Source organism: Chamaea fasciata, unplaced genomic scaffold, assembly GCF_029207755.1.
Source record: "Chamaea fasciata isolate MVZ Bird 193981 ecotype frontalis unplaced genomic scaffold, bChaFas1.0.hap1 SCAF_2, whole genome shotgun sequence".
NCBI lineage: Eukaryota > Metazoa > Chordata > Aves > Passeriformes > Sylviidae > Chamaea > Chamaea fasciata.
The window spans coordinates 39,041,150-39,057,885 of record NW_027094087.1 but is presented as its reverse complement, the minus strand read 5'-3'; the positions used below and the strand labels follow the sequence as shown (position 1 = coordinate 39,057,885).

Genomic DNA, 16,736 nt, shown 5'->3' with positions numbered 1-16,736 from the left:
CATAGGACCGGAATCGAATGTTTTAAGTTTCCATCTCATCCACAGCAATGAAATTTTCACCAGAAGTCTGTACTGCAGGAGTAGGGCATCCATGCCTGACTTGTGAGGGTACCACAGCTATCTCCAGAAGAAATGGTTGGATCTGGAAAATTCTGTGTGCTTGTAGAGACTTCTAGTGATTATTTAACATTGTCCTCCAGTGTCCAAAGGGTACTTGGGTCTATTAAACACTTCATCTTTAAGGACTGACCCTTTTTATTTGGTAACACTCTTGAAATCCTTGTGATATTTTCATAAATTACAGATACTGAAGTTCTTGGAAATTCATGCTACAGGTATCGCCTTTAGAATAATTCACAATGCATCTTGTTATCTTTCTGTTTGCCTTCTCCCATTCCTAACATGATATTATGAATACTCCAATACTTTTGATTGCAAGTGCTGTAGAGAGGGAATAGTCATGGTGTTTCTGCTCAGTGCCACATGCTCCGTGGGCTACACCATCATTGCCCTAAACTATATATTTATGGAGTGTAACGTACTAAGCAAAGAATTTCTTACAGAAAATGAGGTAGTGTGGTAGAATCCAGTGTCTATACTGATGCTTATTCCATCTTAATAATTATTATTATTTTTATGAAAACACATTTCTAGTTCTATTTTAGTTTGAAAAGGTATTTATTTTGTGCTACTCCATCATGTTTCTATGCTTCTCACATTTGCCACATCTATCAGAATTCTACTCATATTTCCTGACAGTTTCCATCATTATGTAATGAAACCACTTCTCTTTCAATGAGGATGTGAGGAAAACTTGCACAGGAAGTTAATTTAACTAATTTAGTACCTTTAGTACAAGAACCTAAGTCAAATTTTTTAGGACATGTAGATTCAGTGGGGTTTTTTTAACCATCATTCAACTATTTTAATAATTTGATAAGCAATTTTGTCATATAAAAAGGGGGAAAAATATACTAGTATATGCATTGTAACATGGTCAGGACTTCCATGAAGTCCTGAAATACAGATAGTAAAGAATAAAACAGTATCTTTTTGATATCACTACATAATATGGAAGTGTACTACACATAATAACAATATATTTTCTGAATGAATCTGAGATAATAATTCCGGTGATTATCTGATGAATATATTACCATAAACTCTGAACATTCAGATGAATTAATATGGAAAATATTTTAAAGAATTTGCTAATATTTCACATGTACACCTTTGTTTACAAAAATCAACATAAAATGAAAGTAGGTAAAGTTTCATGAAATACTTCAAATTCTTTCTGTTTCTTATTCATCAAGAAATACTGACAGAACTGTAGCTTTTACTTTATGTGACCTTTCAGATATGAAATCAGGAAGAAATAAGAAATTGAGAAGCATTCAAAATAATTGTACTTCTGTCATAAAAGTTCTTAATATAAAAATATAAATTTAAATTATGTTAATATTTTGCTCCTTTTTCGGTCATTTGCAATGATTTTTTATACGGCCCTTTGCCTATATACAGAAATAGATATTTCTGTATATCCATATTAGTACTCTATTTGAATCACTACACTTGTAAAATGATATCAAAACATATAAATATGTGCATGTGTACACACACATTAATTTGCACAAAGAGAAACCCTGAGCCCCAGAAACAGAGCAAGAAAGCCAGAATTTATTTATATTGCATCATGAAAAATTCAACTATGCTAAAATGAGTTAAGTCTGAGTATCTGTAAGATGTTTCAATGTGTTTTAAAAATATTTTTATATGCTTTATATTTTATAATCTTTGTGACATGGGTGTGAATTATAAAAATCTTATGATGATAAAGTTAACAATTAATACATAGTGGTGCTCAAAATTAACATAGTGATTGCCATGGCAGAGAAATTTATAGATAAAATAAGGAAAAATAGAATGTATTCAGTGTTTTAAAGGAACAATTTACAAGACCCCTCTACCTGGGTACTTAGACATGACAATTGGCACATTTTGTATGTAAATCATTCACCTTATTTTACCTCTCTTCTAGACATTCCTTACCACAGGATGCAATGGGGCTCCTCCAGGACCTGTTACCTTCTGCAGGACCAGGAGATATATAGGCAGCCTGAGTCAACAGGACCTGCCTGTGAGCTCAAAATCTTAGGCTTGCATACTCAGTGGTTTAGCTAAGATTGCATTGGGCATCTAAATGCACAAATGTTCTGATTCATGAGGAGCAGAACTCAGTAATCTGTTTTTTAGAAAAGTGGGTCCCAACAGCAGGAGTATTGGACTAGAAATTAAAAGACATGGGTGTTTTTTTATATCTGCCACACCTGCCAGTTTTCTCATAGTGGATTTCATCTGACCAGATGTAGAAAGCATCTGTAGCCTTCCACTACAGTTAATAAATGTGAATAGACAATTTTAGTAATAAGTTAATCTCATTCAAATATAACAGGTTAAATACATGGGTTTGAATCATACCTTTCACATCTCTACAGTCAGTTTGTTTCTATCAAGAATTAAAACTGTTTATAGTATTAATTATGGTATGGAAGTCTACATTGTAGGTATAAAGATGTAAGAGAATAATTCTAATTTGAAATTTGCTTTGCCTTGTTTTTCTGTGAAATGAGATAGTAATATCCCCTTTCTGCTTTTCTTTGTCCATGCTAATTTATCTATGCAAACTGCCATTTGACATTTATGGTAGCAGCATCCCACAGAAGGCAAGACTAACATTGACTAATATCTCAAAAATCACTGCAAGTCAGGCCTGCTCAGTGTGCCATATTGCATGAAAGTAAAAAATAAAACTACGAATAATTGAAACAATTTTGCTTACTATTTATTTTGTTCACTCTATATTTTGTTCATTATTTATTTTATGTATGATTGCCAAATTATATTGGTTTTAATAGAAAGTATTTCAACATTTTCACACACAGAAAGACAATTTGTGTAAATTATATTTAACAATATTAAGATCAGAATTTTGTTTTTGTTGACATTACTGGTTGGGCAGTTATGCCTGTAATATTATTTTACATTTTTTCATGCATTTAATTTGAATAAATTACACAGATAAAATTAATATTACCTTAGTGTTTAAGACAAACTTTTTCTATGTCTATAATGCAAAATCTTAATCAGACTACATCTTAAATGAAAAATAAATATGACTAAATCTAATGCAAATGGTCTCAAATCCTTATTAGAACTGTGGCAAGGGTGAGCCAGGAAGGCATCCTTACACCTTCCCATAGAGGGATTTCTAACTTAGGAAGAAATAAAGCAGAGACAAGAAAGATGAAGGCATTCAAACATGGATGTAACTGATGCATCTTCCACCTCACTCAGGTTACTTTTTAAGCAGTGACTCTCAGGCATTGCTTTTAACATGTTGGGGAAAGGTTCTGCATTATGGTATTATAACTATAAATAAAATCAGCTGATAGAAGTTGTTGTTGTGTATAAATTAAGGCAGCCTTAAGCTATTTTTTTCTGATTAAGTCACAAATGCAGAATTTTTTCATGTGTAGATAATATTGTTCGTACAGTACATGCAACATGGTTTAGCTTAACTTCAGATTCAAAATCAGGTACATTAGTATTGTTTGCTTTTTCCACTAATATATACAGGGCAGAGACAATGTGCTTGCACTTCTGAAACAGAAGAACCTCACTGATGAAAGAAATGTGCAAATCCATCTTCTGGAACTGTTTTGTGCAGTGAAACTCTCTGAGGAATATTTACTTGTCTAGTAGTTTTATTTTTTAATAGACTTGGCATACTGAGTCTTCCCAAGTGGCACTAGGGTTTTTTTTGTATGGAAATATAAACTAAAATTGTAATACTCTCCTTTTTTACTAGACCACTCAGCAAAAATCAATATTTTCACTTCCTCTTTTTGTATAGTTTTATGACTGTACAGTAAGCAACAAATCTAACTGGAAGGCAAGAGAACCAGATCCTCCCCAAAGAAATTCAGTGAGTCATGGGCAAAATTACTCAGTACTTTAAAGAGATACCTTATTACCTTGCATCCTCATTAGTATTTATCTTAACTCATTGGAATTTAGGTTCTCCAGATGCAAAGAATATTTTTGGTTCATTGTGAGTATTCTGATAGAAGAGGATCCTGACCTCAGTTAGTATGTCTCAGTGCTATGTCAGTACAAGTAACATTGTAGGCCAAAAAAAAAGAGACGTCATTTTAATACTTTGCATCTATTAAGAAAAAAGCTTCAAAGTGTTTTCTGATGACTACATCTCTTTTAAACAACTTCATATTTCTCCAATTATCCTCATAGAGAAAGTTGTTCTTTATGACTTTTTGGTAGATATAAATGACACAAAAATTACCAAGAGTACTTATGATGGAAAACATACAGTAAGCTTCCTATGAAATACAAAGAAATAAATCCTCTTCTTTGTGAAATTGTTTGTCTTCACTTGCCTTTTAAGCTTTATAATTTCTAAGAATTCCATTATTGTCCCAGTCAATACGTTGGTCAATCTAAACTGCAGTCCCTTGCTGGGCCTACATAAGAAAATCAAGTTTCAGTCAGTCACTTAAAGTTTCCCTCCTCTATCCCCATTGGTCTCCAAATAGATTATCACCTCAGTAATTGAGATTGAATCTCTTTTACATCACCTGTTTTCTTCATTTATCCTTTAATGTAAAATCACTATCTCATCTCTAATAGGAGTAATCACAATCGTTAAGTGCAGATAATATGCCACACATATAATTCTAAATCAGTGTTACTGTGCTCATTGATCAATAAGAGCCAGCAATTACTGTAAGAAAATCAGACCTGTTTCACAGGTTTGAAATTGTACAAGATTCAAGTACAATTGGACACTTCCATATTGCTATAATTCTTTGAATATTTAAAAAAAAATTAGAGTATCTTTACTTTTTTATCAAACTTAAAAATATTGAATAATTTAGAATTATTGAATAATATAAGTGTTAGGACGCAGAACCTTTGCTTATTGTATTTCAGCTGTGTCTTTGGCCTTGTTTCCCTAACTCCCTAACCTGCTGAGTTAGACTGCTTTATTTGTCCAGCTTTCTTCCAAACCAGATTAGTGTGGTTTTAGGGTTAAATTCATGGAATGATTTAGTGTGTATAACAAACCCTTTTCAGATGACCATCAGCTCATTCACTTCTCCTCAGAACTTTTCTTCCTGCATTTTAAATCATGATTTAAAGCAACTGAAAGTGCTGCCTGCAGTTCCCAGGGTCTTGAGTTCCACCCTGTCTCTACGGCTTTGCTAATCCAGACTGGGTTATCCTGAAGTATACTTCTTAGATCTGTTTGACAGGTGCCTGTCTATATCCTTCTCCAAATTAAGGTTTCTTTCTATATCTGGAGGGAACATCTAATATGGTTTTGACTTCTGTATGTTACCTAAAGTTCCTGATCTTCACAGATCTTAATATTTCTTCTTACTGTACTTAAGAAAGAAATTGCAACACTCTGAGAGGAAGACTGAGCAAATTCTGCTGCTCAAATGCAATTTAAAAGGCCCAGATTTTCTTCTAAAACTCTTCCAATGAGCATCCTGCCTCCTTTTCCATATCAGAACCAATGTTCCCTTCTTGGATAACTGAACACCTTGGTAATTTTCTTTACTGATCCTTTGTGCAATTTCCTCATTCCTCTAAAACAGTAAGCTTGACAAAACAACATGTTTGCTTTCTAAGACCTATAATTTGGTGGCTTACTGGTTTTGTTATGGCTCCAAGTCAAGTAGATTTAGTCTCCCTTTTTAGTTACTGAGCTACTTTAAGTAACAAATCAATATGAAGCTGGTAAGAGTTGTGGATCATTGGCAACTTAGTGCATCAAAGTGAAATCTGTCAAAAAATAATGGTTTTGGTAGCAATAAACTGTGCATTATACTTTAATAATATTTTGTTTTGCATGTGCAAAACCTTAGTGGCTGTGCAGGTACTGTCTGTTGGGTAGATCCCAACCTCTGGTCCCTAAGGATATTCCTCCAAGTGTTATCCTGAGCATACCCCGAGATAATGGGAGTCACTTCAGCACTTGTAACCAAAGGGGAGATAAAGAGCTTCCATCTTAAAATAATTGTCAAAGAACAGCAGTCTCTCTCTCTTCTACAACCAGATGACTGCTGTACGTTTGACGTGTACATTTTAGATGAGTAATATTTTTAATGAAGTCCATCTGGAAAGATAAATATATATGCAAGAAAATTGATAATTCCATCCAGTGTATTTTATCACGTTTTAGTACTAACATGATATTTCCAGCTCAGTGATTTCACAGGCAAAAGAGAGGTGCTTGTTAGATGGAAGAAAATTAGCATAAACAAAAATCTTTGAATCCTTCAGAATTTATATTATTGAAATGAATAATTTTGGCTCCTTATTCTTCATTGCATGATTAAACATATCTGAATAAAAGTGTGTTGTTTTTGGTTTTTGTTTTTTTGTTGTTGTTGTTGTTGTTTTAAAAGGACACATCTCTTTTCTCTTCAATGGAGTTCCAGCTTCATAAGCTTGATTGAAGACAGTGTAAAGATTCCTCTTAAAAAAAAAGAGAATTTCGGAAAAAATCCAAAGCCAAACCATTGAAGACTTATTTAATTCTTTTATAAATACTTTCAAGAACCCATATCTGATGAATTAAATCCATAGTTTTTGCTTCTTGATAATTGGAACAACTAAGTTTTCATGGAATTGAATGTGGCAAGTGTTTTTATTTATACTTTAAGTAACTATTTAAAAACTAAGCTTTATAAATTGCATTTTTTCATTATTACTGTGTATTTCAAAATGTACAACAATGATAAAGAGAAGTTCAAGGAAACTGAATACTTTTATCCCTTTTTACATTTAAGTAAAATACAGACTGATGAGAGAGAAATGAAAGTAGGGGGGTTTGTTGTTGCTTTCACCCTATCACATTTTTAAGGAACAGATACCCAAGGTAATTGTTTCTCATGCTCTGAATTTTGTTATTCTTATTTCCAAAAAATTTTCCAGGCTTACATTTTAGTCAAAACCCTGGAGGGTTCAATTTCTTTGATGCAGATGCATCTTGGGAGACTCAAATTACTGCAATTTAGGTTGTATTTTATGTCTACCACTGTCATCTAGCTAGTAAGGAACAAAACCATAAAAATAAGACCTACTGAATTTAGTATTGATCCTAAATCATAGCCAAGTAAGAAACAAAATCATATACTAAACTGGTATCATGTGGACATTTCCCCTCAAGTAAGTGAGACATAAATGCTACAATTTAGATATGTACTAAAATAGCTTGTTAAATGAAGGGTTATATATATGTAGGGTTTTTTAGTGTATTAAAAATGTTAATACTTTACCAGCAACCCAAACCTACAACCATTCTGATGTAATTAACAGAGAAAAAAATCTACCATCCTATGTTTTGAAATACTCTATGATAAGCTTGAAAGTATTGAAGTGAATTATGTATAGTTTTTCTTTGGAAAGTGCTAAAGTTGACCAAGGGCAATTTAAGCATGCATTAATATACTCTAAATTATCCTTGAACTCTAACTGCAACACTTTTAAGAATGCTTTTAGAATTTCACTAGCAGTAAAACAGGCCGGCGCAGTGGCAAGAGAGAAAACCTGATTAATTTTACTGAATATGTGAGGAGCTAGCTTCCATTTGCAACTGACTGTGGTACAGAAAATGGCCTCTCAAAATCCTGCTTTGTCCTTTCAATTTCACACACAACCCGAAGAAATATTCAGCCAACCCAGAGAGGTAAATCTATATCCAATCCAAATCCAAACTAGGTAAAAGCTGCTAGCTCAAAATACGATAAAATTTTGGGCATTAAAGACCAAAATGGGCACAATGATGTCAAAACCAGCCATGCAATGTTTGCACACTACATTACACTTACTATAAACACCCAAAGTACTTGAAACCAGTTTATGTTGTTAAAATATATCTGGTATATAAGGAATGTATACTGAAATAAATGATTGTACATATTTTCCCTTTTACCTTAATAGTTAATATAAATATCACCATCTACTGGCAGAACAAAATACGTAACAGTGTTCACAAGCTTGTAGGATCAATAAAGGCAAATACGGAAATTGATTCCAGTTTACACAGCTCTTAAAAATCTGCAGAAACACTGTTGACTTCGTGGTGCCTGACAACAGGCACATTATTTTCCCAGGTTGTTGTGTAGTTTCAGGTGGCTTCCTGACCAGCTTCACACACTTCTGTAAAATTGCCCCATGTGGTAAAGATGCTCATCTTCAATAAAGAATGATCTTAATTTGTATTTGAATTAGACTGCATAGTCATTATGCTCTCTGATCCATATGAAAAGAACTTCATTTTATTGTTGCCATTCGTATTTATAGTGACAGTGTTTGCAAAGAGTTCCTTATATCAGTGTGAACTTTTATTATTTTCTGGTTATTTTCTGGTTTCTGGTTCTGGTTTTTTTGTTGGTTTTTTTTTTTTTTTTTTTTTTTGATTAGTTAATATATCTCTAATTTTCATTTTGAAATATTACTGAGAAAGGATTTATATTATTTCTCAAAAGTGGTGCTGGTTGGTATTTTAATGGAAATAGTAATAAAATGTTAAAAGAAAGATAGCCTGGGTTTTTATTTGCTTTTTTGTATGAGTCCTTAATATGCTCTTTTGTGTTTTCAGGCTTTTTGACTAATCCTGAAGGCAAAGGTTTTTAGTAATTTTGATAAAAGCTTGAGTTTCTTGTTCTCAGTTGCCTTTAGGAACTGAAGTTTTAAGTAAAACATTAAATGGTACAAGACTTGTCATCAAATTTTAGAGTTCTCGAGACTCAGATTGTAGAAATCAAATCTTGACCCGATTTGAGCTGAGAGAGGGAAAATTGTTCTGAATATAAAGATATTGAGAGGTGAAAAAAAAAGATATAGAATATTACCACAGTTTGGATAACAGGAAATGAGAAAGAAACAAAGGAAAAAAGTAGAATTGAGAACCTAGCAACAAGGGAATGGAAATACTGTATGTGGAAAATAGAGATAACACAGTAGATTTTAGAGGAAAGATCAATAACATAGGAGATATAAAAATGTTCTTTCTCTAAGAAAAAAAGAACCAGGGAGGGTAATCTCATGAAAGTCAAGGAAGAGCAGAGTATTGAGGCAAAAGTACTTATGGGCCCAGAAAGACTGGGAAGTAAAAATAAGACTGAGAATTATAAGTTTGTCTAGAATTTACAGGTCTTTGATGATTTGAGCAAGATTCTTCTCAATAGAAGAAACAGTTGAGAATGTATATTTGAAATAACATAGGAGAAAGACAATACTGCAGCTTGTTCAGGCATTACTATAGACTGGTGTCTTCCAACTGTTTTAAAATCCTAAACTGATTGCTACATCCCAGAAGACATCTTAGCAAAGAGTAGGAGTTGGTGTTGCTGACCATAACAGCTGACACCACACTGCTCATCAGGCAGACCTAGTGGAAGATAGGCAGCCCAACGAAACCTGTGTTTTATACAGACCTAATTATGAAGGAAGTCAGAGAGGGTTTCTTCAAGGACAGTAACACAAGCAGGAGCTGTTTGAACTGTGTCATGGCTTGTAGGTAAGGAATGAGCTGAAAGTAAAAGCCTTTGGAAATACATATAAAAACATTTCAAGATTTCAGAAAGGATGAGAGACTGAAAAATAAAAGGGTTGGGGGGGGTTTGTTTGTTTGTTTGTTTGTTGTTTGTTGTTTGTTTTTGTTTTTCTATATGCCATTAATCAACCTTAAATTGCAGGGCTACTTTTCCACAAAACCTTGCCTTTAATGCTTTCAAACACAGAGCACGCAGCCTATGTTCAGTGAAGATAATAAGCAGAGTGAAATGCCTGTGGCTTGATATTTGCCTTAAGGTGATGTCTTAAGGCCTTGGTACAGAATAGATTTTTGCAGCTCTAAGACCTCACTTATTTTTTCTATGCTGTTGGATATACACTGTCCTCATCTACTGCCTCAACCCCCAGCCCCCATGTCATTCTTTTGGTAACCATCTCTACTTTTTTCTTTTTTAGACAGAGAAGCATTTTGGAACAACATCAGAGTTTGCAACAGATTCTTCCTGACAACAGCATTATTACTAAATGGCCCAAGATCAGGCTGTGTTTTGGGACTGACCAACTCACCACTAGTCTTTTTGGCAAGGATTTCAGCAAATTTTTTCACAACACTCGATAAAAATATACAAAAAAAGTACCCTGTCTAGAAAACAAAACAAAACAAAAAACCCACTCATATTTTATATTTTCAAACAAATCAACTGTTCTCTGTTGCAAAAAACTTTGAAAATTATCATCTTTCTATCAATTAGCCACTAACACCATCTCAGTTTTTAGGGTTTTTCTGCAAAACTCTCATTCTGGAAGCAATCTACTCATTTTCCACAGGGAGAAAACCAGGTACAAAGGGGAGAGGTTCAAACCTGATTTTCATCTTGACAGTAGGTTTGGACAGAGCTTGCTTAAGCCATTTGGTATTAAAATTGATCCAAAACAAGGTAGTTATGACATTTAACTGTCTGACTTTATAGATCAGTAATACAGCCAAGGATATCACAGACTGTCACCATAGAATCATGCTATAGAGACTAGAGACAAATAGGCAGTTTTAGAGTTCAATTCATCTGTACTGGTTTAGATTTCTAAGTCACAATTAGATGAATCGTGTCCCACAAGTGACTGTTTTTCTTTCCTGACTATAAAAAGTCACCATGCTGTCTAGCTCAGACGAATGCATCCATATTAAGGAAGGATGTTTCAAGTTAGGTGAGATTAATCTCACACATGGAGGTTAAAGATTAGCTTTTACAGAACAAAAGTGGTTTACAATGTAGTCAGGGATAATAGTATGACTTTCCAACGTATTTAGATGCCTTGGCACTTTTGAAAACCTCACTCATTGTCTATCTGTAATCTTTGGCACTGAAATATTTCTACCAAGTTTTCCCGTAGAAATTTCCCATGCAAATATTCTCACTGAAAGGTCAAATGAAGCTCCTTATCCCGAAAACCAAAGTAAAGAAAAACAAATCTTACCAGACACACAAAGAAAATGTAAGGGTCTAAAGAGCTGTGCTTCCCTTCCTAGATATATCACAAGATACTCAGCATTTTTTAGGATCAAAGGGTTGTGCAAAAATCTAAAAGCTTAAGATTTCTTTCTGATTACAATCCTCTCTAAAACAAACTAAGAAAAGCGGCGCCTGAGAAATTGTGGGGTTTTTTATGCCTACAATTTTCCAATCCTAAAACTAACCATAACAGTTCTCCAAAATCTGTGAGAAGTAGGAGAAAGGAAATATTATGTATTTCATGTGACAACATACTCGCATTTGCTGATATAGCACAGAAATTCAAATAAACAAAAAAATATCTATTTTAGTTGAGAAATAAAGATTTTTTTTTCCAAACAATATGTTTCAGATGATAAAAAAATGCCTTGCAAGCCCCTATCAATATTTGTTTGAATAGCAGCATATGCACGCTATATAATCAGCCCCAAACATGTTTTGATAGCAATTAAAATACCTTTGGGGGGGTGCAGGGGGCCTTGTTGTTATGTTTGTTGTCTGTTTGTTTTGTCTTTAAGACTGAAATCTCTTGAAGTCTTACCAGGAAAATATCTATCACCACTAATTCTCCAGTATGACTGAAAATACCTCATTTCCTCAGCACATCTGGCAAAAAAACCCAAACAAAACACCAAAAAAAACCAAACAAACAAACAAAAAAAAACCACACACACACAAAAAAAAAAAAAAAAAAAAAAAAAAAAAAAAAAAAAAAACAAAACAAACAAACAAACAAAAAAAAACACCAAAAAAACAAACACGGATAGATGAATGAAGTGGTTACCCTGCACTTTTCCTGATGCTGGGTTCTCTGGAAGCTCCTTAGATGCTATAGACTTTGTGACTCCTTTACCTATATTTATCAACCAGCATGATGATTGGAAGACACAGAAAGGGCTGCTCTAGGTGTCACTATTGATTCTAACAAACAGCCATCATCATTTCTCATAACCAAATGCCTTTTTAAAAACATTTTGCACTACATTAAGTTTAAAACAAAATTGCAAAAGTGACATTCCTCTGCTTATTCTCCTAGCTACAGTCATAGTAAATTTACCATACAACGTGTAATGGGAAATATTAGCAATGTCCAAACATTGACTGATCGACATTACTGTCATTTGTGTGTCATTAATACCCTTATTAAGTACAATGAAAAGTTGGTTGAATGGACATTAACAACCCACAAAGATGCAGACTTAAAATGGCTGCCTGTACATTGTTTTTACAACAGCAAACATATATCTATGCAGCTGAACAACTAATTTATCTGCAAGGGAGAGTAACAGCTATCAAAAGTAACAACACCACTGTTAGACTGGGGGCCTTAACATGACATTTTCTGTGTTTTAATGGGAATAACATCTATAAAACTTGTGATAGGACACTCAGACCCCATAAATTCTTAAGATAAGACTTTCAGCACTTGACACCATTTTCTGGAAAAGCTTGGCTTTTTTCTAACAGATTCTCACAACACTTATGGATGTGCAGGTTATGACTTGCACAGTATTAAAACACTCCTCTGTTATAGAAAGAATAAAGAGTTTGATGATTGATTACCAGCAGTCACCTGCTGTATTATGATCTGGATGAGAACATTAACATGGCAATAATTACTGCAGTCTTCTGAATAAAATAACCATAAAATGCATGAAATCAGACATGCACAGAGTGAATCAGCAGTGGAAATGTATGTGTATTGGCTCTGTGAGGCATATGATCAAAGGATGATCTACACAGAGACACTAGCTCAGTAGAGCATGAAAGATGGAAGACAGAAGCCAAATGCGCACAGACCTAAGAACAGCTAAGGAGTTAAGACCTGCGGAGACAGAAAGCCAAATTGTACCATTCCCATAACTGTGTAGCCACCTGTCAATTGAGTTTTGTCTGCTGAGATTGTTACAAAGACTTTAAAAAAACAATCAAATGAAAATGGTCAAAATGAGCTAATGTGTTAATTGCTGTGGGAATAGAGGCTAAGGCTACAGTAATTGCAGAGAAAGATGAGAAGCAAACTTTGCAGCTACAAGAATTCTGTGCAATATTTTTCTTTTGTTCCAAGTTGCCTAATAATGGAATACTGAAATCTGGCCCTTAGGCAACAGAAAGTGGTTCTCTTGGCTGATATATTTCTCTCCAGTTGAGTTGCAAACCATTTAAAATTTGCCCTTTCTTCTGCAGTGCTACATTTTCAGCCATATTTTGTGCATAGGAAAAAAGTAGCAAACAATCACATCCACTCTGTTGAAAAGCGAGTTCATATTTTGAGCAAAGTCCCGTGCTGCAACTGCCACTAGTTAATGGACATTCTGAATCCTACTTTCAGCTTTTGTATAGAGAGTACTTACAGTATTGTTAAATACAGTTTTTTTAAAAAGCAATTTTTAGATATGGTGTGCAGGATATAAGAAAAAATATCTCACTGAACACGGATCTAAATAGAAAGAGTTGAATTCAGTCTTGACAGCAAATCTATGCTGAACACTGTCTGAGGAAAACATATTGGAAAGGTTTTGTTCAACTTCTGATGTTCATACCCCCAGTTGCTTATACAGGTTTTCAGCAAAGTTAATTGATATTTGATTAATTCTTGAGAAGTTTGCATCTACTAAGATAACAGAATTCATTCATGAAGTGCTAAGGCACATACTTAAGTTTCAAACCTAGCTGTCTTCAGCAGAGCAGTCCACTGATAAGTGGATTTGCACTCTCATGTAAAATTAAGCAAATGCTGAAATGATCCATATAAGAATTATAGTGCAAAGTACTAATTGAAAGCATGAAAACTAATTATAAATTTGTGGATAATTCTTGTACAACTATTTTCTTGATTTCCAAGGCATTTAGCGCAAAAACCCTTCAAATCAGTGTGATGTCACTGAGGAAAGTATTTAGTTAAAATCATGCATTCATCATGGTACTCTAAGATAACTTTGCAAATCAGACATTTGTCTTCAAACAGATGTCTGTATACTGATCCTACATTCAATCCTTTCTTAGCAGAACTCACCAAGTCTGTCAATCCTTAATGCACACACATATGTATATACATAAATTCATACATGTGTATAAATGTCTGTTTTATCACATTAACACAATGTACATAAACTTTGTCCAAGCATCCATCCAAATGGGCCACCCCACCATCCTCTGTCTCCATAACAAAATATAAGTACTAGAAGCCAAGGTATGTCTAAGCCACTGAAAGATGAAAGTTAAATCCTTCCTTAGCAGAGGCAGAGGACAGTCATTCCCACTCTCAATGGAGACACCAAAGAGGAAAACATAGTATTTTACAGAAATGAATTAACCTATATATGAACAGAAGGATCTAGGACAGTTACCTTGCTATAAGCTGAAAAACCAACCAAGACCTAGATTTGCATTGTCTTTAGCCATTTTGTTGCAAAATAAAAATTAGAAAAAAAAGAAAAATAAAAAAAAAGGTTTGGGAGGCTGAAGATGGAGACAGAAGTGGGAAGACTAGGCAGAACAGATGCTCCCACTACTTTTATCCATGATTTCTTTCAAAGAACAAAGCATTTGTTTTCAGAAGGGGATGGGCTTTGGTTTTCTTTTGATACCTCCCCTAATAATTATAATTTTTTGCCTCAGATGAAAGTGGGATGAGCAGAAAAGTTGGGGATTTTCTAAATAAACTTGTCTTTGCAAGAAAAAGATAATTTTTCTGACCAAAGTAGTACAATTCAAACTATCATCCCCCATGCTGATAGAACTTGTATCTCTGAAGTCCCTGAAGATCTGCTAATCTCCCATCAGAATGTTCTCATTCTGTTGAGGTTATTCTATATTAAAGGTCAAAACCGGTGCAATTTGATGGGTGACAGTTGACTCTGAGTTCTAGTCTGTCCTCAAAAACATGTGCTAGATGAAATGTTAGATCAATTGTATGACCAGTGTTTGAAGAAACTGTGACATTAGTGTAAGCCATGAAATTAAAGTGATTGGCAATTCAGAAGTAAATAAGGTTGAGAAGGAGAAAGAAAATGGATTAAAAATAATTAATCAGACAAGTATTCAAAAACTCAAAAGACTCGCTGTCTCAAAAGTTAACATTCAAAAACCACCAAATAATATTTAGGCAAATACATATCAGATTAGAAGAATCATGGTATTAGAATAATTGTGCATTTACCTATTTTAGAAGTCCCATTCTGCATAAAACTAAGCCTAAATGCTGACTTACAGACATAGTTATGTTTCTGTTTTATGTCAGTCCCCTTATCACTCCAGTGAGTGGGATACTATCATCATAGCAACACCAAGCTCAAACAGTGACAATTAGAAATGAGAGTCTTCACAAAAAAATCATACAAGCATATTTTAAAATGTAGTTTGATTTTACAGGGTTTTTACCATTTAGAATTTGTGTTCTACTGCTATTCAGGCATTTACATTTTTTATGTATAGATATAAACAGAAAGACTATGCTCCTGTCCAAAGTTTGAGTTCTGGATGTGAAAAATTGCAGCTTGCGTAGTCAGTCATACAACTGAAAGCTGATAGTTTTGTTACCTTCCACACACTATTGATTTTTCTCTCTTATGGACTGTCTTCTAACTAATTAATATATTTATCTAACTGATTTGCAAGCATTTATTTCACTGCTTAGATAGCAGCACATAAATAGTTCTGTCACATTAATTGGACTTAACACAAACCTAGAATTAAACATGAAGGATTCACAGAATCAAAATACAATAATTTTCCTTTGGCATGAATTCATGAGAAAAAAAAAAGAAAGTAGAGTATCTAAATTAAGATTATTTTAATTAAAAATGCTTTACCCATAAAATGGTTGATTTTTTCAGTGATCTACACACAACTCAATAGAGAACTCAAACTGTAATTTTGAATTACTCTGAAGACTTATCTGTTTGCAAGTAGCATGGTACTAATAAAAATTGTAGTTATAATGATAAATCACTGTGCAGAACTTATTCTTCAGTCTTATAAGAATGAATCATGGAAACTTATATGCACAAACGTCTAGGAGGAAATGCACTTAGTGCTTTGGGAAGTAATTAGGAATACATATTTTCTCATATGGACTTTTAATTAAAACATCTTAATATTTTTTATAAATCTTTAGGGGAAAAAACCTAAGAAATGTGGTGATAAACTTGCTCTTTTTTTTAATAGGATAAAGCTTTCAGAGCAAGTAAAAAACTCAAAGCTGAATTCCAGCTCAGCATGGAAACCTGTCGTGGAAGGAAAATTCTAAAAATGGCATGAATTTCCAGAGCAGTTAAATAATGTGGATATGAACTGCAGCTCTTTTTTTGTTTCCCAAATCAAATCATGGAGGTAGATTATTGATTCATTTGTTTTACCATGAGTAGTGCTTCTTGAATCTTTCTATTACAGGGAAAATATGAAGTTAGTTAATTTCTATCGAAAAAAGCTAGAGCTGTGAGAGCATATACATTTTTCTAGCAATTTGGACTGTCAGTTTTAGCAAAGCAAAGAGAGGAAGCAGAAAGGTCATGTTCTGCCAAATGCACAACTGTAGCAAAGAAAAGAACACGTACAAATATATATACTCATATTTGGGTGAGTGCAAATTCAGAGATGTGGCTTTTACATAGC

At 33.8% G+C, this 16,736-nt stretch overlaps 1 protein-coding gene across 2 annotated transcripts in view; it reads right to left on the bottom strand.

The window, feature by feature from the left end:
* CNTN5 (contactin 5) overlaps positions 1-16,736 on the bottom strand; it is a 598,136-nt gene that overhangs the window by 519,290 nt on the left and 62,110 nt on the right. The gene's annotated exons all lie outside the window — the stretch shown is intronic.